Genomic DNA, 26519 nt, shown 5'->3' with positions numbered 1-26519 from the left:
AGTCAAATTCCGTACCCACAAAGACAGCCTGAACCGTGATCTCGGGTTCATGCGGTACATGTGACCCCACCACACTGTCCTGTATCTGTAAAATCTTCCTTACTGAGACAACAAGGTGCAGGGCTGGATGAACACAGCAGGCCAAGCAGCATCATAGGAGCAGAGATGCTGACCCTTCATCTTCCTTACTGTCCTGTTTTGACAGCATCACCTGCCACTCACGCCAATGGGGCAAATCATTTCATCCAAGATATTTAACTATTTGCAGATACATTCTACTTTGTTCAAAAAATACACTTTGTAGTCCGTTAGTGTGGCATTTTATAAATTCCTGTTTTCGGAATAAAACCAGCCCGATTTCCAGGTTAGAACTCGGAGACAGATTCTGAACGAGGCCTCACCTACAATTCACTGTCTGACCTGAGATGTCATCTTTTGTATCTCTGCCTGATTGAAGTTTGGAAAGTTAGGCAGACATTGATAAAACCGTTAATTATCTCAGGACAATGACTTGAAACAGATTCTGGAATTTGCATCTTAATCATTTGAAGCTTTTGTCTCCTTTTTCTAACAGAGTTCTGCATCGGCCATTTTATGTTTGTTCACTGCACTCGCATCAGTTGTATGATGCTTTGATCTCTCTGCCTATAAATTGTGTCTGTGTACCCTCTCTTGCTGCACCTGACGAAGGAGGGGTGCTCTGACTTCAAATAAACCTGTTGAACTATAACCTGGTGTCATGTGATTTTTGAGTTTGTCCACCCCAGAACAACACCTGCACATCAATGTGGAGATATTGCCTTTATGTTTCTACATTTTTTATGCCTTTTTATTCACCTTGTATCAGTTCTTGTTTTATCACCAAATGATTCAGTGTTGTTTGTGAATCCACTTGTGTCTAATTATTTGAGACAATCATGATCTGGTCAAATTAATTACTTTCTCAATAAAATGTTTTTATGACATATGCAGCAACTATGTTTTTGAAGAAAAAAAAAAAATCCTCGGAGGAACAGTGGAACATTCAGCTTGTTCTGCCATTCAATTAAATCTTGGCTGTATCTTGATCCGTATTCAACTCCAATTGCACATCTTTGCTCCTTCCCCCATGAGGGAGTATGTTATAATCTCAGGTGAGAGTCCAATTTTGATATGTCAGTCAAGACAAACTTTTTCAAAAGGGGAAATCCAAAATTCGAGGTATTTATTGAAAGAATTAAGCTCAAAATTCCACAGCTTAAACCAAATTTTTGCTCTGCAAGAGTCAAATAAAACAAGCACTGTCTTAGCTTTAGTAAAATCTAAAACCAGAATCTGGATGTTTTTTGCATGCATTAGCAGGCAAATTGCAATCAATTGTATACTATAACACATACATTAAATGATAAATGCAAACAGAACAGATCTCACAAATTATCTTGATAGTCCATTCAGCCTAAATGTTGTCAGTTGAAAACATCTTCTGATCTCTCTTGCTTATAAAGAATTCAACTACACAACTAAAATATTGCCTGAACTTTAATGGGTAGCAAGCAACTCAAAATAATATAGGTATGGTCTTCCAAACTGGCACTACAGAATGTTCTCTTTTTGAATGTGATAGTCTGGTTGGCTTAACTCCAAGTCTCCAGTGATGGAAATGGCTGCAGCAAATGTGTATTTGCCCATTCTCAACTTTTGATCTCACTTCTGTCTTCAGTCTGCCTGGACTGCTCCATTTTAATAAATATCTACTGAGGTTAGATGCTTCTGTGTCTTTTATGTTTCAACAACTTTCAGTCACCCAAGAATTTTAGATTTCCAATCTTCCCCCTCAGTATCCTTTCCAGCTGGAAGGGTCAATTTCAGTTCCTTTGCAGTATCACTTAGCAATTAGGGTCTGTTTCAAAGAATAAGGTTGAAACTTGGGATTCCTTCACGACTATGCTTAAGAAAAAGTTAACATAAGCCTGTAAGACAAAGGAGCAGATTAGGCCATTCAGTCCATCAAGTCATTCCACTATTAAATAAGATCCTGGCTGACCTGATCATCCTCATCTCCACTTATCTGCCTTTTTTTTCGTTAGCATCGATTACCTTACTGATTTAAAATCTGTCTCAGCACTGAAAATACTTAACAACACAGCCTCAACAGCCCTTTGCAGTGATGAATTCCACAAATTTGCTCCACTCTGAGAAGAAATTCCACCCCTTCTCTGTTTTAAGTGTGTGGCTCCTTATTCTGAGGTGATACCCTCAGGTCCTGGATTCACCAACAAGGAAAACCAAACTTTCCACATCCACCATCTCAAGTTCTCTAAGAATTTTGTATTTTTAAATAAGGTCACCTGTCATTCCTCTTAATTCCAATGATTATGCCAACTACTCAATTTCTCCTCATAAGACAGTCCCTCCATACCCAGATTCAAACAAGTCAATCTTCTCTGGACTGCCTTCAATAGTAGTGTATTTTTCCTTAGATAAGGGGCCCAAGAATATTTACAGCATTCCGTTAGTCTAACCAATGCTTTGTATAGCTTTAATGAAACCTCCCTACTTTTATACTCCATTCCTTTTGAAATACATACCAGCATTCATTTCCCTGTCTATTTCTCCACTGAATTTGGATGCTAGTTTATGATTCATGGGCTACGACTGCTAAATCTCTCTGTTTTGTAGATTTCCACAGACTTTCTCTGTTTAGATAATATTCAGCTCCTCCATTCATGCTGCCAACATGCAAAACCTCAACTTTGTCCACATTAATTTCTATCTGCTCAGTTATTACCCACTTATTTAACCGTCCATTTCCCTCCACAGACTGTCATCCTCTCCACCTATCTCTCACCTATTTTGTGTCATGTGAAAACGTTGCTATAATACATCCACTTAGAATTATAGAATCCCTGCACAGGGTGGACATGGGACAATGTGCAAACTCCACACCATCAGACAGTCATCCAAGGCTGGAATTAAATTCAGGTCTCTGACACTGTGAAATAGCAGTGCTAAACACTGAGCCTTTCCTCATCCAAGTCATAAATAGATATTGTAAATAATTATGACCCCAAAACTGATCTCTGTGGCACACCACGATTGACAGGTTGTCAGCTTGAAAATGTCCCCCTTATCCTAACTCTCTGTCTTTTATGAGTTAGTCTCTGTCCATGGTAATATACTACCTCTACACCATGGGCATTCATCTTTTAAAAAGTAGTCTAATGAGTGGTACCTTTTGAAATGCCTTCTGAAAATTCAAATATAATGCAAAAATTCTTCCCCTTTTTTTTTCTATCTTGCTTGCCACTTCCTCAAAGAATGATAGTAAATCTGCCAGGCATGATTTCAGATTCTCAAAAGCACATTGACTCTACTTGATTGTGTTATGCGTTTCTCAATGCTCTGGTACTACAAATTTTGTAATAGCATTTTCCCAATGACAGTCAGTAATCTAACTGGCCTGTAGTTATCTGCTTTTCTGTCTCTTTTCATTTCTTATAGAATGGTGTTACATTTACAGTTTACTAATCTTTGAGACTTTTTCAGAATCTGATATTCCTGGAAAATTACTACCAGTAATCTGCTATCTCTGTAGCTACTTCCTTTAGGATGCATCACATCAGGTCCAGGAGTCTTATTGGTTTTCAGCACTATTAGGTTACTAGCACTATTTTCTCTGGGTCAGAAGTGACTTCACCTGACAAAGGAACAGCACTCTGAAAACTTGTGATTTCAAATAAACCTGTTGGGTCTGGTGTCATGCGACTCCTGACCTTGTTCACCCCAATCCAACACTGGCATTGCCACATCATGGCTACTTTCTCTGGTCATAGTCATTGTGTCTATTTCGTCTTCCCTTTATTCCCCTTGACAATGTAGTAATTTTTGAATGCTATTAGTGTTTTCTACTATGAAGACAAGTGAAAATTATTTTTTCAATTCCTCAGCCATTTCTTTGTTCCTCATTATTACTTCCAGAGCCTCATACTCTGAGGGACCTATGTTCACTTTGGTTTAACTCCTTCTTGTATTTTATAAAAAGCTCTTGCTGTCTGTCTTGATATTACTTGGAAGTTTACCCTCAAAGTTGATTGTCTTTTGTTGGTTTTTAAACTTATCAAATCCTTTGAGTTACCGCTGTTTGCCACATTATTTTTCTTTCAATCTGATGCCATCCTTAACACATCAGATATTTTATCAGCTTCAAGTCTCTGATCTGAACTGTGAACTTGTTTTCTCTTTCAACTGATGTGAGTTTTTTCAGCATCTTCAGTTTTTTTTCCTGGTTTTAGAATAATCTTTCAATTGTCATTTCAAAGATACATTTATTCAGCACTAACAGCTATTTGGATTAGAATGTTCCAGACCTTTATTACCATTTATGTGAAAATGTGCTTTCCTAACATAGGTTGAATGCGGTATCTCTACATTAAATTTGTGCTACATCATCTTGATTCCCTTACCAGAGGGAATAATCCAGTTCTGAGGAAGGGTCACCAGACCCAAAACATTAACTTTGCTTTTTCCTTCACAGATGCTGCCAGACCTGCTGAGCTTTTTCCAGCAACTTCGTTTTTGTTCCTGATTTACAGCATCCGCAGTTCTTTCGGTTTTTAATAATCTTTCCAAATCCACCAGGTCAAAACTTCAGAAATTGTGGACACTTCAATTAGATTATCCCACAATCTTTTGTGTTTGAGGCAACACAACCAAAATTCATGCAAACTGCCCTTATTTTGCTAATGCCAGCAACTTATCCCATAGAAAACATTGGAATGAGTAGGCTTGGATGATCAAAATCATCAAGTTTGAAAATACCATGAAACCTTTACTGAAATTTACTGGAAAACAATCTTCAATGTTGTAGATAATCTCAAGATCAGTTGGTGCCAGTTCTGTTTAATTGCACATCCTTCTTGTTTAAATGTCTTTGCTTAATAAGCTAATTATACAAATATTCCATTCATGTACTCAAATAACTGCTTTTCTCAGTGAGCATTCTCAAATATTGAAGGTCTAAATTAGTCAACTGCAAAAAAAAACTCATTAAAATTACAAATTATGCAAAAACAGAAGGTACAATGAATTGCAAAAGACTTTTGGGCATATTAGAGAATATTAAATAGAACTCAACATGCAAAATCCTTTATTGTTTCCTTTAAAGTTTCATGGAATAGAACTGTCAAAAATAATATATACAGTTACTTTCTTGTACAATATTATTATTAGCTCCACTGCACATAGGCAGTTATACAGAAATAATATTAAGGGACACGACTGAGATAAGAGCTCCTTGTTTTGGTTAGTATCACTTGAATGTGAAGAGAGGAGAATGTTTGTTCTCTTGTACAATTAAAACTATTTTAAACTTAAGTTTTAAAAAAATTGTTCCCGAGGCATCCATTGAGATTTGCACAAATTTTTCAACTCTGACCTGCATTAGACTTAAGTTCGAGCAAAGCTAATGTGAAATGCAAGAACTATAAACACATGATTGATTTTTCTATCTGTTTGAGCCAGTATTCAGGATTGTCAGATTACAACCTTAATCTGCAAGTTATACTGTTATTTTGAATATGATTTGCATGGTTGTAGCAGTGGCAAAAATATTGTACCATTACACTGTTCGATGTAAATTGTTTTAATTAGCTCAGTTAAATAGTTTTCTGTCAATTGACAGCAACGATCAATAGCCCCATTTATTGTAGGCTTAATTAAAATCACGTCTGGGAATGACTTTCCTGTGTTGAACAATTGTGATGCACAATTTTGTTAATATGAATGACAGAGTCAACTGACAATGACACAATAATAACATTCCTGAAGCATCTATATTTTTAGTTATCTGGAATGGCGAAAGCTTTATGTAGACAGCTTTGAAGAATATGCAAAATTTGAAAAGAAAAGGAATAACATAGTTGTTGTAAAATTGATGGCTGGAGACAACAAATGGAGACAAAGAACATAGAGCAGGTGAAGAGTGGGGAAGCTCAATTCTGTGAGGATCTGATGGAGATCTAGAAGACAATTTTTGAGTGAAAAGACATCAATGAAGGCCCAAGTTCTGCTTTCAGCTTTTTGTAAGTTTTCTACTTGCCCACATTCTGACTATAATCTTTTTTTCCTTGAGGCTCAGTGATTACAAAGCCAATTTAGTATCACACTTCCTGGAGGGTACATCTCCTTCAATCCTAATGTTAAAGAGACTTCACTGAGATGAAGCATTTGACTAGGAAATGCCATTTAGTCTATTATACTCAATGCCACTCAGATATGTGAACAATAAGAAACAGGGAGAAAATAATGGAGTTTGAAGAGAGAGGTAAAAGGTTAAAAAAAAGCTAAAGAATAATTTGCATGCAGTTTTAATTATTCATATATCTTCAAAAACAATAAATATCTGAAACAATGAGAATCCAATTAAGCCAATCAATCTACTCTCACTAGTCATAACTTTTCTGCCAAGTTTAATGTGCATTAAAGTCACATTGAATGATACCTATCCTTCATGTACAATGTATACCAAAGCCAATTAGAATATACACAAATTAATGAAGTAAGTTCAGACACTTCCTGCCCTTCTGTTTATTTCTCTGGTGGGTTACTGAATGTATAGAATCCCTACAGTGTGGAAGCAGGCCATTCAACCCATTGAGTCCACACTGACCCTCTGAAGAGCATCCCACCCTATCCCTGTAACCTTGCATTTCACATGGCCAATCCACCTAACCTGCACATCTTTGGACTGTGGGAGGAAACCAGAGCACCCGGAAGAAACCCTTGCAGACATGGGGAGAATATGCAAACTCCACACAGACAGTTGCCCAAGGGTGGAATTGAACATAAGTCCCTGGCACTGTAAGGCAGCAGTGCTAACTACTGAGCCACCATGTTAATCCTCTAGGAGGACCAAGGCAATAAGGGCAGCAAATTTCTGATTTCTGAATTTTACTGCATATTTATGGTCACTGGAAATTGTCCTAATAATTGCTTTAATGGACTCTGATAGACACATCTTTATTGGTATCATAAGGTCCAGGATATTACAACTACAAATATGGATAGAAATAACATGTATACATTAGAAATCAACCCACGAGAGCAATTGGGGTTCATCTTAGAGACATCGTTTCCAACTGGGGAGATCTATCCCACAGCTGCATCAAAGTATCCTCCTCAATTATGTGCTCAGTTGTTGAAATGGCATTTGAACATCTCATCTTCTGACTTGGAGGAGGTCAGCAGTATGACTACACCTTGGCCAATTCCTAGACATTATTGTGTTTTTTTGCATACAAATTAATTTCATGCAAACAATATACCTGTAGCATAACATAAATGAGTTATACCAAAGTTTACAGATCTTCCCAAAAATATTAAGCTAATTTACTAATTTCTTGTTTAGGTTGCGCCTGTTTATTCACCCAGATCCATTGCTCCTTTGTATTCGTGAACAAAGAAGGACTAATCTGCAATTTTTTTCATTCACAGCTATGTGACATTTCAAATATTTCAATACTAATTAATCAACTATGAATTGCAATGTGTTTTTATGGAGGGAAACAGGGCAGCTCATTAATTTGCATGTTCTTTTTTTAACTGGCTTTGTTATACATGAAGGATAGGTATCGCTCAGTGTGACTTTGATGCACTCTTTGTCAATGTCTCACATTACTTCATATGAATTCATTTTGTGTCATTTCAACAGCATTGCACAAAAGCTGCTTGCTTAACTTTGCTCAGTGAAACACAGAGGTGTTTTACAATTGGCCTTGATGGCAGTAAGGTCGAGGTGGATGTGAGATTAGGAGTGACGTGGGAGTGGTGACTGAAGAATTTGGGATGATTTCTGCCCCTCCCACACTCCCATGTCCTGCCACAGATTTACCATTTTTAGGTGTAAACCATTTACGCTTCTTTCTAACAGGAGTTTCCATAGCTCTTCTGCAATTGGTAAGAGATATCTGCAGAAATTTACCAATTCCACATTTTATTGCAAGCAGTCCCCTGAAGTTTATTGCATTCTTTAATGGAAATTTTGAGATGTTGTCACCTTTGATAAGTGAGAATTGCAGTTACTACTAAATAATCTTGCATTCCTGTTCATAAATGCTCACAAATCCCTAAAGCCACTTCTGCTGTGGTGTTAACTTAAGGTACCATGCTCCGAACATTTTCATTAGTGCAGCTCATTAAGAAGTTTCATGTGTTCCAAAGCAGCAAGAATATTCCTTTTTTACTTCACAATCATAAGATTAATTGAGGTTAAATTTCCGGTTACCAAGGTGAAATCTGCGGAATGCATTTGTTGCTTTTATAATCCTAAATGGGATACTAGAATTGGAAAGAGCTCTTGATGGAATTAGGGATAGAATACAAACTAAACTTCTAAGAACAGGGCTGCATGTCAGAATTGCTGATGAAAGGCCATTGGCCTGAAATCTGCTTCTGGTACTGATGGTGCCTGACCTTTTGAGATTTTAATTGTACTCAACCAGTACTTAACCCTGGTCTGCTGTGTTCAACAATCATTTTCCTCACTTTCGGCAAGGTCTACTATGCTCCAGGACCTCACGGCATTTTAAAAACTAGAAGCTTAGCCTCATGAATTGTGAGCATGAAAACATCACATTGTGGGTCTTGAAGAAAATGAAAATGAATGCCACAAGTCAGTAATAATGGGCAGAGCATATGAAATCCTGATGTTTTCCAACTATAATGATGCCAACTGATGTTGCTACCAGGAAAAGTCAGATCCCAGACTAAAATCTGGCTTGATAGTTCATGTTTCTTTTGGTTTTAATGAAGGGGCGTCTCATTGAAATGTAAACATGTAATGTTGCAGATAAGAGAAAAGTTGACAGGACAGAATTGTGGCTGTGAGAGCCACTCTTGACTTTGAGTTTTCTTTCAGCACTCAGCCGGATTTATTCAGTCCCTTGGGGCAGTAATTCCTGGGTTTTTTATATCAGTTTTGCATTGTTTTTAGAACTTTAAAAGAAATCAAAAATAAAGGTAGTTTAAACGGGAGAAAGGAGAGAGAGTTTCAGGCCAGAGACCATGTGGCAACGTCAGAAACTGAAGAATTGCAAAAGACTCAGAGATCGGCTTTTTATGAAGTAGCTAATAAATATAGTCTCACAGCTGTCGGACTGAGAAATTGCAAACAGGCTCTGGAGATCAGGTTTCAATGAAATAACAAACAAGCAGTGCACTTCATAGCTGATGTTAGAGGCCTCAGTCTTGAGGAAGGGTCAGTTGAACCGAAATGTTAAATCTGATTTCTCTCTGCAGATGCTGCCAGATCTGCTGAGCTTTTCTGGCAATTTCTGAAACAAAAAAATAGAGTGTTGGTGAAACCCAACAGGTTTGGCAGCATTTTTGAAAAGAGAAATAGAGTTAATGTTTTGAGTCCACTGTCCATTCTGAGTTTCTCCAGTGTTCGCTGTGTATGTTTAAAACTAACAACTCACCTGAAGGTCAACATCTCTAACAGTGCAGATCTTCTTTAGTAATCACATCAGCCTTTACTATTTCATTAAAGTTCTACAGTAGAACTTTAACACTTAATCCAGGGGCAAATGTGTTACCAAGTGGACCAATGACCTACTATTTGTTTTCTAGGTGGATGCAAAACCAATCCCAGGCACATTGAGGGCACTTAGTCAAAACTTCATCCAAAATTAACACTATCTAAAACAAAATAATGAGATATTTAGCTTCTTATGCAATTTTCGACATTGCTGAAGGCAAGTTAGCTATCATGTCTAATGGGACAATGGCAACACTTCCAAAAAGTAGTTCAGTGTGCTGTACAGTGATCTGGCATGTCCTGAAAACATTAAAATTGTTCTTTTATGCGTTTGTACTCTTTATTTCTGCCCCTGTTTGCTTTATGTAACCAACATAGAAACAGTTGTTACCATTTGATCGGATGGAAGACATGCCTGGGACATAAATCAATGTTATTTAAAGCATCACATTTCCAAAAACAGTCATACTGGACTTGAAACATTAACTCTGTGTCTCTCTCCACAAATGATGATAGACCGGCAGTTTCTCCAGCACTTTCCGTACTGAGTTCATACTTCAATTCTCCACGTTATTTTACTTTTTTAATTCAAACGCATGTCTTTGCCTTCAATCTGAACAAAGAATTATTAATGGTACAAATTTGTTTTGTGAATGTTTCAAAAACTTTCTCAAATGTTAGAAAGAGTGTGCAGCAAGCCATTCTAAATAAAGAGAGGAACTATTATTGATATAACTTTGCATAGTTTCAATAATGGCATTTAGTTCAGACTAAGCTGTACAAATAGCATCATTCAAATTGTTTTAGCATCAGCTTTTGCCCTCTGCATTTAATCTTTTTTGTATTAACAACATATTGCGGACATGATCTGGAGGTGCCGGTGTTGGACTGGGGTGGACAAGGTCAGAAATCACACAGCACCAGGTTACAGTCCAAAAGGTTTATTTGGAAACACAAGCTTTCAAAGCATAACCCCTTCATCAGGTGAAGTGAGAAAAAAGCATACAGAACACCGTATTTATAAGTAAAAGATCAAATGGTCACACAAATGATGAGGATGTATTAAATAAACGTTTGTGTGTGTGTGTGTGTGCGCGCGCACGCGCGCACACATACTCTGTCTCCCACACACACACTCCATTCTCTCTCCCACACACACACACAAATACATACACACTCTCTCTGTCCACCTCTCTCTCACACACATATCTCTCTCTCTCACAGACACACACACATGCTCTCTCTTTCCCTTACACACATATACACACACACAAATACATATGCACTCTCTCTCTGCCTCTCTCTCTCACTCACACACGCACGCACGCACGCACGCACACACACACACACACACACACACACACACCCAAATCTATGGGGTGAATTTATATTTGTAGATACATTCTATTTAGTTCAAAAAGCACACAACTTATACACAGTCAGTAAGAGTGGTGTTTTATAAATTCCTACTTTAGATATAAAACCAGTCTGACTCCAAACCAAAACACAAACAGATTCTAAACAAGGCCTCACACCTAACATGCCTTATCTGACCTAAAATGTCACCTCTTCTTTACAATGATAAAACCTTTAGTTCTCTCAGGGCAATGACTTGAAAGAAATTTGGGGATTTTTATATAAATATTAATCAATTAATACCTTCTAACTGATTAAAGATATAACAGCATCTTAGGTTTATTGAATGAATCCTCATCAGTTGTGTGAACCTTTGATCTTTTACTTATAAATCCTGTGTCCTGTGTACTTCTTTCTCATTTCACCTGATGAAGGGGCTATGCTCTGAAAGCTTGTGTTTTCAAATAAACTTGCTGGACTATAAGCTGGTATCATATTCGTGGACAGCAGAGGAATAAGTAAGTCCTTTGGGTATACAATGTGGCAGCAAAGGTACAGTCTATACCATAGCAGGTGATATTGTTTTCAGTTGTCTCACTTCTGGTCTGTTTACCCTTCACAAAATGTGTGAAGTTGTTATCCCCTCATTGATGAAAATATCCTCGCCTTTCTGTCACTGCAAACCACCATCTCAATATGAAATTCATTTGTATGTCCTCAAATGTCCTTGAACCTGTTGTTTCTAGCATTGATGATGCTCCCTCCCCCACAACACTATTTGCATTTTTCTTGCAACTTGATATTTGAACTCCTTTTAGGTGTGATCCCTGCAAAGGTCAACATCCATGTCATAAACTGCATCTTAACTAATTGTGACCATACTGCATTATCCCTCCTCAACTTTCTTGACCTGTACAAACATCGAAACATAGAAAACAGGGGCAGGATTAGGCTATTTGGCTTGTCGATCCTGCTTCACCATTCAACATGATCATTGCTGATTGTTCAACTATTCCTGCTTTCTCTTTATACCATTTGATCCCTTGCCATAAGAATTATATCCAACTCCTTCTGAAAAATATTTAATTTTTAGCATCGACAGCTTTCTGTGGCAGAGAATTCCTCCATGCTCACTACTGTCTGGGTGAAGAAATTTCTCTTCATCTCAATCCTAACTGCCCTTGTAATCCCTTAAACTGTGACTGCTGGTTCTGGATTCCCGAAACATCAGGATCGGCCATCCTGCATTTAATTTGTCTGGTTCAATTAGAGTTTTATAGGTTTATATGAGATTCTAAACTCCTATTCAATCCAATCTCTCTTCATACATCAATACTGGTGATTAAGTCAGGTACCTTCTTCACCTCCTATTGCAGCCACTAATGTACTTTCAGTGACTGGTGTACAAGGACATCCGTATCTTATCTTACTTTCCCACAGTTTACAACTCCACCTTCATGCAACATCTCTCTTTCATTGCACAGCGTGATGTGTAACCTCTCTCATTTGCTCTTTTGCCCTCCTCCATCTATTACCTCCCTCACTAAGAACTCTCCATGACTTGCACTCTTGTTCAGGACACTTCACCACTTTTTAGCACCATCATTGACAGCTGTGGCATGGAGCTGCATCTCAATCAATTACTCCTCTCTCCTGTTAGGAGCAAGTGTCCCCCACGGGGACAGAAAGAGTCAGGAAGGGTGGAGGAGAGCTTGACATCAGAGTCCTGGCCCACTATGATTAGACAACACTGGCTCTCGCAGAAAGAAAATGGGACTGCTCCTGTGGGAATGCTGAAACGTTCATGACCCTCCAACCAAGTAAATATCATTGTTCAATCCACTGCAACTTGCACATCTATCCTGCTGTCAATGCAGACCACTTGCAACCATTGGATGGAATTCCTCCTTACCCTTATGTCTTGAATATGCCAGCAGGATGGCATAATCCTGGCTGAGAAACAGGCTGCTCTGCCATGAAGATAACTCCTAAAGATCTAAGGAAGAAAGTACTGAGGCCTCTGAGGAAGAATTGGCAAGGCTGACTTCTATACCTCTCTCTTGCTTAGACACCTTGATATTAACATCAGAATTAGAACATTTAGAGTCATAAGCTGGTAAGCAACTCATTGTGAGAGTTCTGCAGCTGGCTGAAAAAGGAATACCCCAAGCTGCTGGCATGAGGAGAACTGCTGGAGACTAAGCAACCGCTCAGCTCCAGGCAGAAGAGGGCTTTGCGGCTTCAGCAATCAGGAACTTTTTCTAATTCACAGGGTGGTGAAGCAGGCTGGTATGTGAGAGGCAATGACCCCCATTGCCATCCCAGAGACTTTAAATGTGAACCAGTGGCATATTGTTTTTGAGTGTGTCTGAAGGGGTTTAATTGGTATCTTTGAGTTTTTATCCATTATGTTTTTCGGCTCCTAAGAAAGTCAGAGCATAGTTTATAACCATTAAAAATAGGCTACATCAGTGGAAAGAGTTTGGTAAACGTTCTAGACCAGAAGTGTATGATTACAATCCTGAAAGCTGAGAAAATTTAAGCTCAGTTTTACGATGTATCAACGAAAAGGTTATGAGGTTCTCACAAATGGGGATTGAAGTCACAGCTAAACCCATGTGGGAAAGAGAAGGGATTATCTCTGGTGTTTGAGTATTTTAATGGGATGCTGTTGGGATTGTATTTTACTGTGTGTTTCAGAATCTTCAAATGTGTATTAAATGCAAATAGATTGGTTTATTCTAGTTAATCTTAATTTATTTTGCTTAACAATGTCTGCTTTATTGTTGAAACTGCATCATCATAGAGTTATACAGCATGGAAATAGACCGTTTGGTTGAACTCATTCTCACTGACCAGACATCCCAATCCAACTTGATCTCATTTGCCAGCATTTGGCCCATATCCCTCTAAACCCTTCTTGATCATATACCCATCCAGATGCCTTTTAAATGTTGTAATTGTTCCTGCCTCCACTACTTCCTCTGGCAGCTCATTCCATACATGCATGAAAAAGTGATATATGAGGTCCTTTTCAATCTTTCCCCTCTCACTTAACCCGTGCCTTCTAGTTTTGGACTCTCCAACCCTGGGGTAAAGATCTTGGCTATTCACTTAATCCATGCCCCTCATGATTTTATAAACCTCTTTAAGGTCACCCCTAAAGTTCCGATGCTCCAGAGAAAATTGCCGTAGCTTATTCAGGCCCTCCCTATAATTTGAACCCTCCAATGCTAGCAACATTGTTGTAAATCTTTTCTGCACCCCGTCATGTTTAACAATATTCTTTTTATAGAAGGGTGAACAGAATTGTATGCAGCATTCTAAATATGGTGTCACCAATGTCCTGTACAGCCACAACATGATGTCCCAAACCCTGCATGCAGTACTCTGACCAATGAAGGCAAGTGTGCTAAATGCCTTCTTAATCACCTTGTTTATCAGCAACTCCTCTTTCAAGAAATAATACACCTGCATCCCTACGTCTCTTTGATCGGCAACAGTCTGCAGAGTCCTACCATTAACTATACAAGTCCTGCCTTGTTTTGCCTTACAAAATGCAGCACCTCACACCACCTAGCACAGATCTTTGTGGCATATTGCTGGTCACAGGTCTCCAGTCTGAAAAGCAGCCCTTTACCACCACCCTCTGTCTCTAGTCTTCAAGCTAATTTTGTATCCAATTGACTAGCTCCCCCTGGATCCCATGTGATCTAATCTTACTAACCAGTCTACCATGCAAAACTTTGTTGAAGTGCATATAGACAACCTGTGCTGCTGTGACTTTATCAATCTTCTTTGTCACTTCTTCAAAAATTCAATCAAGTTCGTGAGACAAGACATTCCACACACAAAGCCATGATAACTATCTCTAATCAGTCCTTGCCTTTCCAAATGCATGCAAATTCTGTTCCTCAGCATCCCCTCCAACAATTGCATGTTTACCAGTTACACTCCTCGGCTCTAAACAAAAGACACTTTATTCTTACCCTCCAGCTAAAATTCAAACAAAACAAAGAAGAATTGGTATAACTTTAACTCTATTGGAAAACTTAACAGAATAATAGATTATTTAACTTCTAAACAGCGACTATTCCATTATAGTAACATTTCATAAACACACACTTGGCAAAGGTAAATTCAATAAAATAGATTGTCTCACGTGATTCTGGCAGAGAGAGAGAAAATTCTGGTAGAGACAGAGACAGTTTCCACCGCCAACTTCAAAACCCTAACAACTAATGTTAGCTAAAATAAAACCCTGGTCCTGTGACAGCATATCCGAGGCTATTTACGCTTCTTTTGTTTAACTTTAAAATAGACAGTCAGGGACCTCACAAGCTGATTACTCAATTGGCTTGAACTAGACAGCTCAGCACTAATGGTTCAAAACCTCTCTTCAAGAGAAACTAGGACAAAACACACCTTTTAAAGTCATAGTATCGTCAGAAAATGGTGTACACAATTTAGCTCCTATCTTTCCAACATTTTAATAATGACTTGACTGTACAGAGCTTTGGGATGAAAGGTACTGCATTAAGTTTTTGTTTCTGTATTTACGAACGAGTTGGCTTTAATAATGTGCTCATAATCTGGAGTGGATTTTGAGTATATAGTCATTCAAGATAGGAGTGTTATCAGTGAGAAACAATCACCTGCTAGGATAATCCTGATAAAAATATTAAATGAGATGTAGAACTTGTGTTTATTCATTGGAATCTATAACTTGAGTCAGGTAGGAAAATATGCTGAAGATGATTGAGTAATTGGAGAATTCAACTCTTAAGTCCTGGAAATTAAAATGGAGTTGTGTGGGATCAAGCAGCAAATGCATTTGTATAACACCTAGAGAAAAAAAATCATCTTTCAGTAAAAACTGGTGGTAGTTCATTGAACATTCCCATTGTATCTTTACCTTTTCATTTCATTTCTAAGTGACATTATGAAATCACAGATCCTTAAAGCGATAAAAGAGCAAAACTAATTTTGTTTTTAATATTTACAAAAGAAGTAAACTAATTATTAACATTCAATTAACACTTATGTGTAAATAATGTGTAATTTACTTCAGAATATGTCTACTTATAATAATTAGTTTGTGTCTTTTGAAAAAAGAAAAGACATCTTAATTATATGCTGTCCCAGAAAGCACTATTAAATAAAATCATGAGAGAGGAAAGCATCAGTTCTAATTACTGCAAAATAAATTAGATGAGTGGGCCCAGGTTTTAGGAGATCCAGCACAAGGCAGAACAATGTGGAAACTGTTTAAAGATCTGCTGGGGAGAGTTCAAGTCCGGCATGTTCCAGTAAGGAGGAAGGACAAGGATGGCAAGGTAAGAGACCCTTGAATAGCGAGGAGGTTGTGAATTTCGTCAGAAGGAAAAAAGAAGCATCTGTAAAGTTTTGGAGTAATATAAGGAAAGCAGGAAAGTACTCAAGCACAGTATTAGGAGAGCAAGAAGGAGCCATGAAATGACCTTAGCAACTATGGTTAAAGAGAATCCCAAGGCATTCTATGGGTACATTAAAAACATGAGGATAACTATGGAAAAGGTAGGACCACTCAAGGAAAAAGGAGGAAACTTATGCATGGAGCAGAAGATGAGGGTGAGATCCTAAATGAGTACTTTGTATTGATATTCGCTCAGGAAAATGATATGCGGGATAGGGAGATTTGTGTGGAGCAAGCTAATATACTGGGGCCTTTTGTGACCAAGAAAGAAGTGGTGTTGGATCTCTTGAAGAGCATTAAAGTGATAAGTCCCCATGGTCCAGTGGTATCTACCCCAGGTTGTAAAGAGAGGCAAGAGAGGAAGATTTCTGGGGCCTTGACCAAGATCTTTGTATCCTCGCTAGCCGAAGGAGAAGTCCTGGAGGACTGGTGAGAAACTAATGTTTATTTTCTGTTCAAGAAGGGAATAAGGATATTCCAGGAAACTACAGACAGGTAAGTCTGTTATCGGTGGTTGGGATTCTACTGGAGAGAATTCTTAAAAATCGGATGTATGCACATTTGGAAAAACATGGCCTAGTTATGGAGAGTCAGCATGGCTTGTGAAGGGCAGGTCATGCTTTATTCAGTTGATTGAATTTTTTGAGGAAGCAACGAAGGTGATCAGTGAGTATAGAGCAGCCAATGTTGTTTACATGGATTTTAGTAAGGCTTTTGACAAGGTCTCTCATGGTAGCCTCATTCAGAAGATTAAGATGCATGGTATCCATGGTGACTTGGCTGCGCGGATTCAGAGGAAGGGTCACTGGACCCGAAATGTTAACTCTGTTTCTTCCTTCACAGGTGCTGCCAAACCTGCTGGGCTTTTTCAGCGGATGTAAATGTAGATGGGTGGATTAGTAAATTTGCAGACGATACAAAGATCGGTGGAGTGTGGATAGTGTAGAAGGTTGTCAAAGGCTACAGTGGAATATAGATCAGTTGCAGATATGTGCGGAGAAATGGCAGATGGAGTTTATCCGGGTAAGTGTGAGGTGCTGCATTTTGGGAGACCAAATGTTAAGGAAAAGTATACAGTAACTGGCAGGACTCTGAACAGCATTGATGTACAGTGGGATGTTGGGGTTCAAGTCCATAGCTACCTGAAAGTGGCCACGCAAGTAGATAGGGTGGTAAAGAAGGCATGTGGCATGCTTGTCTTTATTGGTCAGGGAATTGAATACGAGAGTCAGGATGTCATGTTGCAGCTTTATAAGACTTTGGTTAGGCCACACTTAGAGTATTGTGTTCAGTTCTGGTTGCCATATTACAGGAAGGATATGGAAGCTTTGAACAGGATGCCGAGGAGGTTTACCAGGATGCTGCCTTGATTAGAGGGTACGAGCTACAAGGAGAGGCTAGAAAAACTCAAGTTGTTTTCTCTTGAGCAGTAGAGGCTGAGGGGAGACTTGATAGAAGATTATAAAATTGTGAGATAAAAATAAAGTCGATGGTCAAAATCTTTTTCCCAAAGTTGTAATGTCTAATACTAGGGGGCATGAGTGTAAGATTAGAGGAAGAAAGTTCAAAGGAGACCAGAGGAGCCAGTTTTTTACACAGACAGTAGTCGGAGTCCAGAGCACACTGCCAGACGTGGTAGTGGAGGCAAACTGAAATGGGCATTTCAGGGACTTTTAGATAAGCAAATACGTATGCAAGGAATGGAGGGATATGGACCAAGGGCAGGCAGTAAGAATTAGTTCCATTTGGCGTCATGTTCGGCACAGCGTCATGGGCTGAGAGGTCCGTTCCTGTGCTGCACAGTTCTATGTTCTACATTCTAATCTTAAAATCAGAGCTTGTATTCTGTCCTTTGCAATTATGTAGTCGAAATTTGGAACTGAATTCTCCAAAGAAGCTATCATTGGCTCAGTCTTTTAAAAACTTCAAACCAATCTTGATATACATTTAAAAACTGAAAGAACTGCAGATGTTGGAAATCAGAAACAAAACAGAAATTGCTGGAATAGCTGAATGGGTCTGGCAGCATCTGTGGAGAGAAATCAGAGTTAATGTTTCCAATCCAGTGACACTTGTTGGGTAAGATCAAAAAGAATTTGGAATTAAGACAGCTAGATGCATTTCAGATAAAATTTAGCCATGATTTAATTAATTCATTGAATGTGTTTGAGAGGTTAAACGGCTTAATACTGTTCTTATATGTCAATATATTCAAAAATATGACAGCTTAGAAATTCAGCAGTTTAAAAGCTAACTCATGATTGTTCAAAGAAATTAAACATTGTACATGATCTAAGGAAGAAACTCATGAAATTACCCAAAAAATGTAGCAAGCCTGAGAACTAGAGGATTTTTATTATTTAACAAATGAGGACGAAGAAACTGGTAGAGAAGGGGAAAATTGAATATGAAAATAAACTCGCGAGAAAAATATTACCAGACAGCAAACACTTCTATCAGTAGCAAAAGTGGAAAAGATTGGCAAAAAACAAATGTGAGTTAATTGCAAGAAAAAACAGCAGCATTTATATTTGGGAATGAGAAAATGGCAGAGAAACTAAAAAAATACCTTGGACCAAAACACCTTTGTGAAAGAAATGATAAGAAACCTCCCAGGAATGCTAGGGAACCAATGGATGAATGAAAATGAGGAACTGAAAGAAATTAGCAGTAATAAAAAAGTAGCACTGGGAAAGTTAATGGGACTGAATGTTGACAAATCCCTCTGACCTGATAATTTGCTTCCCAGAGTGTTGAAAGAGGTAGCTGTTGAGATAGTTGATGCATTAGTCACTTTTTAAAATATTCTGTAGCCCCTGGAATGGTTCTTGCAGATTAGAAGAAAGTGCACATAACCCCACCATTTAAGATTGAAGAAAGGGAAATCACTTTTGGTATAAATTTGAGAATACTCAAAGAGAAACAAATGAATTTCGACTTGCAGGAAGATTTCAATAAGATCCCACACATGGAGTTATTAAGTAAAATTAGAACACATGGGATTAGGGTAATGCCCTGGCATAAATTGAGAATTGGTTAATAAATAAAAAAAATGAAATTAAGAATAAATAACAAGATTAACTGCTATGTTGATAATTTGAGTCAACAATTTGAAGGTCCAAATGTTTTATTCCTCAGTTTGCAGATGATGCAAAAATTGTTCGAAAGGCAAGTTGCAAAAGGGATGCAAACAGTTTACAGAAAGGGATTAATAATTTAATTAAATGGAGAAGAATTTGATGATAACAATGGGATCTTGATCAGGTGGGCCAATGGGCCAAAGTATAGCCTTAAGTTTAATTTAGATAAATGTGAGGTGTTGCATTTTGGAAAGGCAAATCAGGGCAGGACTTATGCACTTAATTGTGAGGTCCTGGGGAGCATTGCTGAACAAAGAAAGCTTGGAGTGCAGGTTCATAGCTCCTTGAAAGTGGAGTTGCAGGTAGATAGGATAGTGAAGAAAGCATTTGGTATGCTTGCCTTTATTGGTCAGTGCATTAGGTAGAACAAACAAAGAACAAAGAACAAAGAATATTACAGCACAGGAACTGGTCCTTCGGCCCTCCAAGCTGCGCCGATCCAGATCCTCTATCTAAACCTGTTGCCTATTTTCCAAGGATCTGTATCCCTCTGCTCCCTGCCCATTCATGTATCTGTCTAGATACATCTTAAATGATGCTATCGTGCCCACCTCTACCACCTCTGCTGGCAACGCATTCCAGGCACCCACCACCCTCTGCGTAAAGAACTTTCCACGCATATCTCCCTTAAACTTTTCCCCTCTCACCTTGAAATCGTGACCCCTCGTAATTGAGTCCCCCACTCTGGGAAAAAGCTTCTTGCTATCCACCTTGCCTATACCTTTCATGACTTTGTAGACCCCAATCAGGTCCCCCTTCAACCTCTGTCTTTCTAACGTAAATAATCCTAATCTATTCAACATCTCTTCATAGCTAGCGTCCTCCATACCAGGCAACATCCTGGTGAACCTCCTCTGCACCCTCTCCAAAGCATCCACATCCTTTTGGTAACGTGGCAATCAGAACTGTATGCAGTATTCCAAATGTGGTCAAACCAAAGTCCTATACAACTGTAACATGACCTGCCAACTCTTGTACTCAATACCCCGTCTGATGAATGAAAGCATGGCGTATGCCTTCTTGACCACTCTGTCCACCTGCGTTGCAACCTTCAGGGTACTATGGACCTGAACACCCAGATCTCTCTGTGCATCAATTTTCCCCAGGGCTTTTCCATTTACCGTTTCCAGTTAAGTTGGGAGGTCATGTTGCGGCTGTACAGGACATTTGAATACTGTATGCAGTTCTGGTCTCCCTGCATTAGGAAGGAGGTTGTGGAGCTTGATAGAGTTCAGAAAAGATTTACAACAATGTTGCCAGGGTTGGAAGGTTTGAGCTAAAGGAAGAGGCTGAATAAACTGGGGCTATTTTCCCTGGAGCGTCAGAGGTTGAGGGGTGACCTTATAGGGGTTTACAAAATCATGAGGAGCTTAGATAGGGTGAATATCTAAGGACTTTTCCCGGGGGTGGGGGAATCCAATCATGGAGAGCATAGGTTTAAGGTGAGAGGGGAAAGATTTAAAAAGAACCTAAGGAGCAACTTTTTCATGCAGAGGCTGGTGCATGCATAGAACAAGCTGCCAGAGGAGGTGGTGGAGGCTGGTACAATTACAACATTTAAGAGGCAACTGGATGGGTATATGAATGGGAAGCATTTAGAGGGATATGGGCCAAATGCTGGCAAATGGGACTAGATTTATTTAGGATATCTGGACAGCATGGACAATTTGGACTGAAAGGTCTGTTTCTGCGTTGTATATCTCTATGACTAAATGGAGTATAATGTGGGAAATTGCGAAGCTGTTCATTTTGGAAGAAAGAGCAAAAGAGCAAGGTAATAATGAAATGGAGAAAAGCAGCAGATAGCTGATACACAAAGGGATTCTGGGGTACTTGTGCACAAAACACAGAAAGTTAGCACTCAGGTGCAATCAGGAAGGCTAACAGAATGTTGGCCCATGTTTCAAGGGGGTTGGAGTATACGAGTATGAAAGTCTCACTGCAACTGTACGAAGAGCTAGTGAGACCATGTCTGGAGCACTGTGAGCAGTTTTGGTCCTGTTATGTAAGGAAAGATATAATTTCATTGGAGGCAATTCAGAGAAGGATCACTATGTAGGAATTGTTTTATAAGAAAAGCTAAACAGGTTGGGACTTGACTCACTGGAGTTTCGAAGAATGAGAATGACCTCATTGAAACATTTTAGATTCTTAATGGGCTTGATAGGGTAAATGCTGAGAGGGTTCGTGGTAGAGTCTCGGACCAGATGGCATAGTTTCAGAACAAAGGGGTGCCAATTTAAGACTGAGAAGAGGCTGAATGTCTGTTCTCAGAGGGTTGTGAGTCTTTGGAACTCTTTGCCACCAACAGCTGTCGGGCAGAGTTCTTGTGTATACTTAAGGCTGAGATAAATAGATTCTTGATCAGCAGCGGAATCAATAGGGAAAGTGCATGAAAGTGGATATAAGGAATGTCAGATTAGCCATGATCTTATTGAATGCTGGAGCAGGTTTAAGGGGATGAACGGCCTAATTCTGTTCCTATTTCTTATGGTCTGTCATCTTATTCATGCCACACAAATGCGAGAAAATGACCATATCCAACAAGAAAGAATTTAACTATTTCCTCTAAATGCTCAATGATATCACCATTACTTAACTCTCCACTTCCAAGCATCCAGTAGCTTACCATTGACCAGAAACTGGGCTGGACCAGCCAGATAAATACAGTCGCTTTGACAGCAGGTCAGAAACTAGGAAACTGGTGGTGATATCTCTCTAGTCCACCATCTACTTGGCATAAGTTTGGAGTGCAATGGAATACTGTCCACTAGCCTGGACGAGTGTAGCTCCAACAACATTCAAGGAGCTTAACACCATCCAGGCCAAAACATTTTGTTTGACTGGCCCGCCCATCCACCACCTTAAACAGTCATGCCCTTCACAATTAGTGTTGTGAATCTTCTGCAAGGCATGTTGTTATAACTCACCTGGAAGGACAAAGGCAGCAGATTCAGGAGAACAGCACAAACTGAAAGTTCCCCTCCAAGTCCCTTAGCATTCTGATCTAGAACCATATTGCTGTTCCTTCATTCCCCACTGGGTCAAAATCCTGGAACTACCCAACAGTATTTTGAGTGCACTACATTCCAAGGACTTTGAGTGATGGAGCAGGTTGAAGGGGCTGAATGGTCTGTTTCTGATCCAATTCCAATTGTTCATGTAATTGTATGAGAACCACCACCTTCTCCAAGGCAATTAAGGATGGGCCTAGTCAGCGATGCTGCATCCCATGATTGATTTTTTTTTTAAAAGACTGTAAAAATTGGTTGCATATTCCCTAAGGTTAAGAGCCTAAGCTATTTCATTTAACTACTCTGGTGACAAACATTGGTGTTATGCACCCATCATGCAAACTACAAGAGTAATTATAACATTTCAGTTCTGTTCAGGAGTTGACTAAATTATTGAAGAATTTGAAATGCTAAATTAAAAATGTAAAAGCCACGAATGCAGAATTGCCAAGAGCAAAATTATGAACGCAGTTTGACACCCAGCCTTGAGATTGTTTGCTGTGAAGTGAGGCCTTGAAACCACTTCAAACTGCTGCCACACACAGACAGAAAAAAAATCATTACTTGACCCTCAGAATTCATAGTAATGTACAGAGGAAGATGTTTTCTGAAGTGTCATTTTCCAAAGTGACGCAGAAGTTTACTTCATGCTCAATTTGGAGAAAGAACAGGGGGCAAACAAGCCAGCTTGGACACAAACATGGAGCTGTGTTGCGCGAACTGTTTAACAGCAACAGAATGGCAAGGCTGGAGAGACAGAACACCAGAGACTGGAGAGAGAGAGAGTGTATATGTGGTGGGGAGCAGCATAGCAGGGTAGTGGGACCAGTTTAAAAGGCAGCAGGGCAGCAGGCAAACTATCATTGAGCCTTCAGAGAGATGGAGTTCCTGAGGTAGCGTCAGGATTCAAAAAAATGATGTGGGTCAAGGGAACAGAGCTGAATCAGGTGATTATTTATACTATTTTTATTGCTGATCATTTGTAAGGGGAATAATGCAGAGATCCAGAACAAAAGGAGCCTAGAGGAACTGATATTTGATTTTAAGATAAATCTAAAGGTTAATTTAATGGGGGAAGTCAATGGAAAGAGAGCTCAAGGCTATCGTCTACTCCTTCTGCTCTATCTCGTAAGTCATGCCCAGTCCAGTGCCCCGGACCAGATACTGGGAGGTGTCTCCAGTTGTAGCTGTCGGAAGTCTGAGTTTCGGAGCTGGAGCAGCAGCTGGGAACACTGTGGAGCATCCATGAGACTGACAGTATTGTGGATAGCATGTGGAGAGAGGTGGTCACTCTGCATGCTAAGGCTTCACAGGCAGGGCGGGAATGGATGACCAGATTGAATTTCAGTAAAACCATCTTCAAGACATGAGGCTTATCTTTCCATTTTGGACCACAAAAGCCAGGCGGGAAAACACACCGACGCTTCATCAGAGGCTGCACTGAGGATGTTACCAAGCACGGTAACGAAACGTCTGCGGAACAACAAACCAGCTCAGCGAGCCAACCAACCTCAACACCCACGACCTGAGCTACAGATCTGCTCTAAAACCTTAGGGACCACATTCTGTGTCCCTTTTCACAACTTTAATTTATTTCAGCACAGTAATTTACAGCATTTCATATTAAGGTCCATTGCTTCCAAATTTTGTAGCTTCATTCTCAATGCAATTAGCTTGGCTCTTCAATGTTTATAAATCCCATCCTGTTGTAACAATGATTTGATTTGAACATAAGGTAGACTCTCAAATGGTACAGGTACTCCTTCGTATCAGGCTGAGGGTCTTTGATGATGTTAATGGAGGAATCAGATTGCTCACAGCCTCCATCATCATCATTGATATCCTCCTCCCTCTTGGGTTTTACAGTAATGGTCAGGGCAGCTAGTGTCCTAGCAGTAATATCACTGAGATAGCAGTTCTGTACTCCAAACTAATATTCTGGAGACATGGGTTTGAATTCATTTTGGCAGATGGTGAAATTTGAATTTGATTTAAAAAAAGAACAAAGTCAAAATATTATGAATGTTGAAAATCTGAAACAAAAGTAGAAAACATTGGAGAAACAAGTCAGGCAGCATCTAAGAGAAACAGAGTTAATGTTTTGAGTCGAATAAGACTCTTCTTCCAAATAGGAAGAAGTAAAGGAAAGATAACATAATAGTAACTGCTTCCAATTTTCATAAGAGCCGTATTATGGGAACCATCTGGTTCACGAATATCCTTTAAAGAAGGAAATCCGCAATCTTTACCTGGCCTGATCTACATGTGACTCCAGACCGACAGCAATGTGAATGACTCTTAGTTACCCTGTGAAATGTCTCACGTATGCCACTCAGTTCAAAGACAGTCAGGAATGGCAACAAATGCTAGCCTTGGCAGCAACACCCACATTCCATCAAAGAATAGAGATAAACGTGCAGTACAAGCTAACATATTCTGAGTTGTTCCTAACTCAATGGTTCATTTTAAAACCTCCTAATGTGAGGCGATTCAACTCAGAGGGGAACCCAAAAAGCCTCCTCCCCAAGTGTACCCCACAATTGTCAAAAATAGTATACACAGTGTTGTCTCCTTAACTATTCTTTTCCTTACTTTCGGATTTACAGCTATACTAACTCTGTTCCAATATTTGTGATCACTTAGGTTTGGCGGAGGTGCCAGTGGTCATTCAGACCTGTATGTGGTATAAATAAACAAAGTGCATCCTCTGGAGTCTGCTGCCCACAGAAATGTTCATTTAATTGAAGCTGTCAGTGGATCTTGTCACATTTGGCAAGTTGTTGTGGGACAACTTGTACTCTCACAGTCAAGACAGTTAAAGTCAGAAGCACTTTATTACAAGCTCACAGTAACAGAGATTCAAATTCCAATGTCTTTCTAATTCTCTCAAAAGCTCCCTTCTAATGTTTCTTGAAACTCGGAGATCAGGTGCAGCAAGAAAGACTATGAATATAAAGGCTGCCTTCAAAACATTCTCACCATTGTGCAATCTGCATCAATCCTGGTTTCTCCATTATTTGCAGGTAAATGTATCCTACCACGTGCTCACAAACAGGTCATGAGAAAGAAAATAGCTCAGGTAGATGAACTACAGTAAGTTAATCTCCAGCAACTCTATCAACTCCCTTAACTCTCCCCATCAGCATCTGTCAGGTACATAGAGGACTTAACAAACTGATTTCTTTTTGTCATCTTCCTGAATTCATCGAAATATGGCTCCGAGCCCTTTTGCCTTATGCTGCCTTATTGTTGGCAGTTTGAGATAACATGCAAGCATTTCATAAGAGATAAACATCTCTTTGATCCTCTTGAATATCTTTGTCTGCTCATATTCATGTTGTTGATATCTTGGTAGGTCTCATAAAGGCTTGCTGTTTGCAGATATATATGAGATGAATTTTGCTGCCTGTTTCACTCTTCCAAAAAAAAAACAACTATTGTATGTCAACAATGCATTTGGTCTACGGAAATTTTATAATTGCCTTGATCTTTTTGGCTTAATACATATTTCTTTCTGTTATATTATGTAAACTAAGAATCTGATAATGGCCCTTCCAACTTCACATTTCTTGAATCAGAGTAAAACCTGCCTGTTGAAGGGAAATATTTTTGCAAGTGGTACTTGATAGCACTGTTAAGTTACACTTATGATTGACAGTAGACTGATGGGGTGATAATTGGCCAGGTTGGATTTGTCCTGCTTTTACTGTACTTGGCATACCTGGGCAAATTTCCACATTGTTGAATAGATTGACAGTCTTTAGGTATATAGGAACAGACTGGCTGAGGGTTCAGCAAGTTCTGGAGCACAGGTCTTCAGTACAATTGCTGGAATGTTGTTGGGACCATAGCCTTTACTGTCTCTAGTGATATCACATGGAGTGAATTGTTTTGATTGAAGAGTGGCATCTGTGATGCTGGGGACCACTGGAGGAGTCTGAGCTAAGTCACCCACTTGGGGCATTTCTGGCTGAAGATTGTTGCAAATGCTTCAGCCTTACCTTTGGCACTGATGTGCAAGGTCTCTCATTATTGAGGATGGA

Source organism: Rhincodon typus, chromosome 3 (genome assembly GCF_021869965.1).
Source record: "Rhincodon typus isolate 14 chromosome 3, sRhiTyp1.1, whole genome shotgun sequence".
Taxonomy (NCBI): domain Eukaryota; kingdom Metazoa; phylum Chordata; class Chondrichthyes; order Orectolobiformes; family Rhincodontidae; genus Rhincodon; species Rhincodon typus.
The sequence above is the reverse complement of the archived record's forward strand: the minus strand, read 5'-3'. Positions refer to the sequence as shown.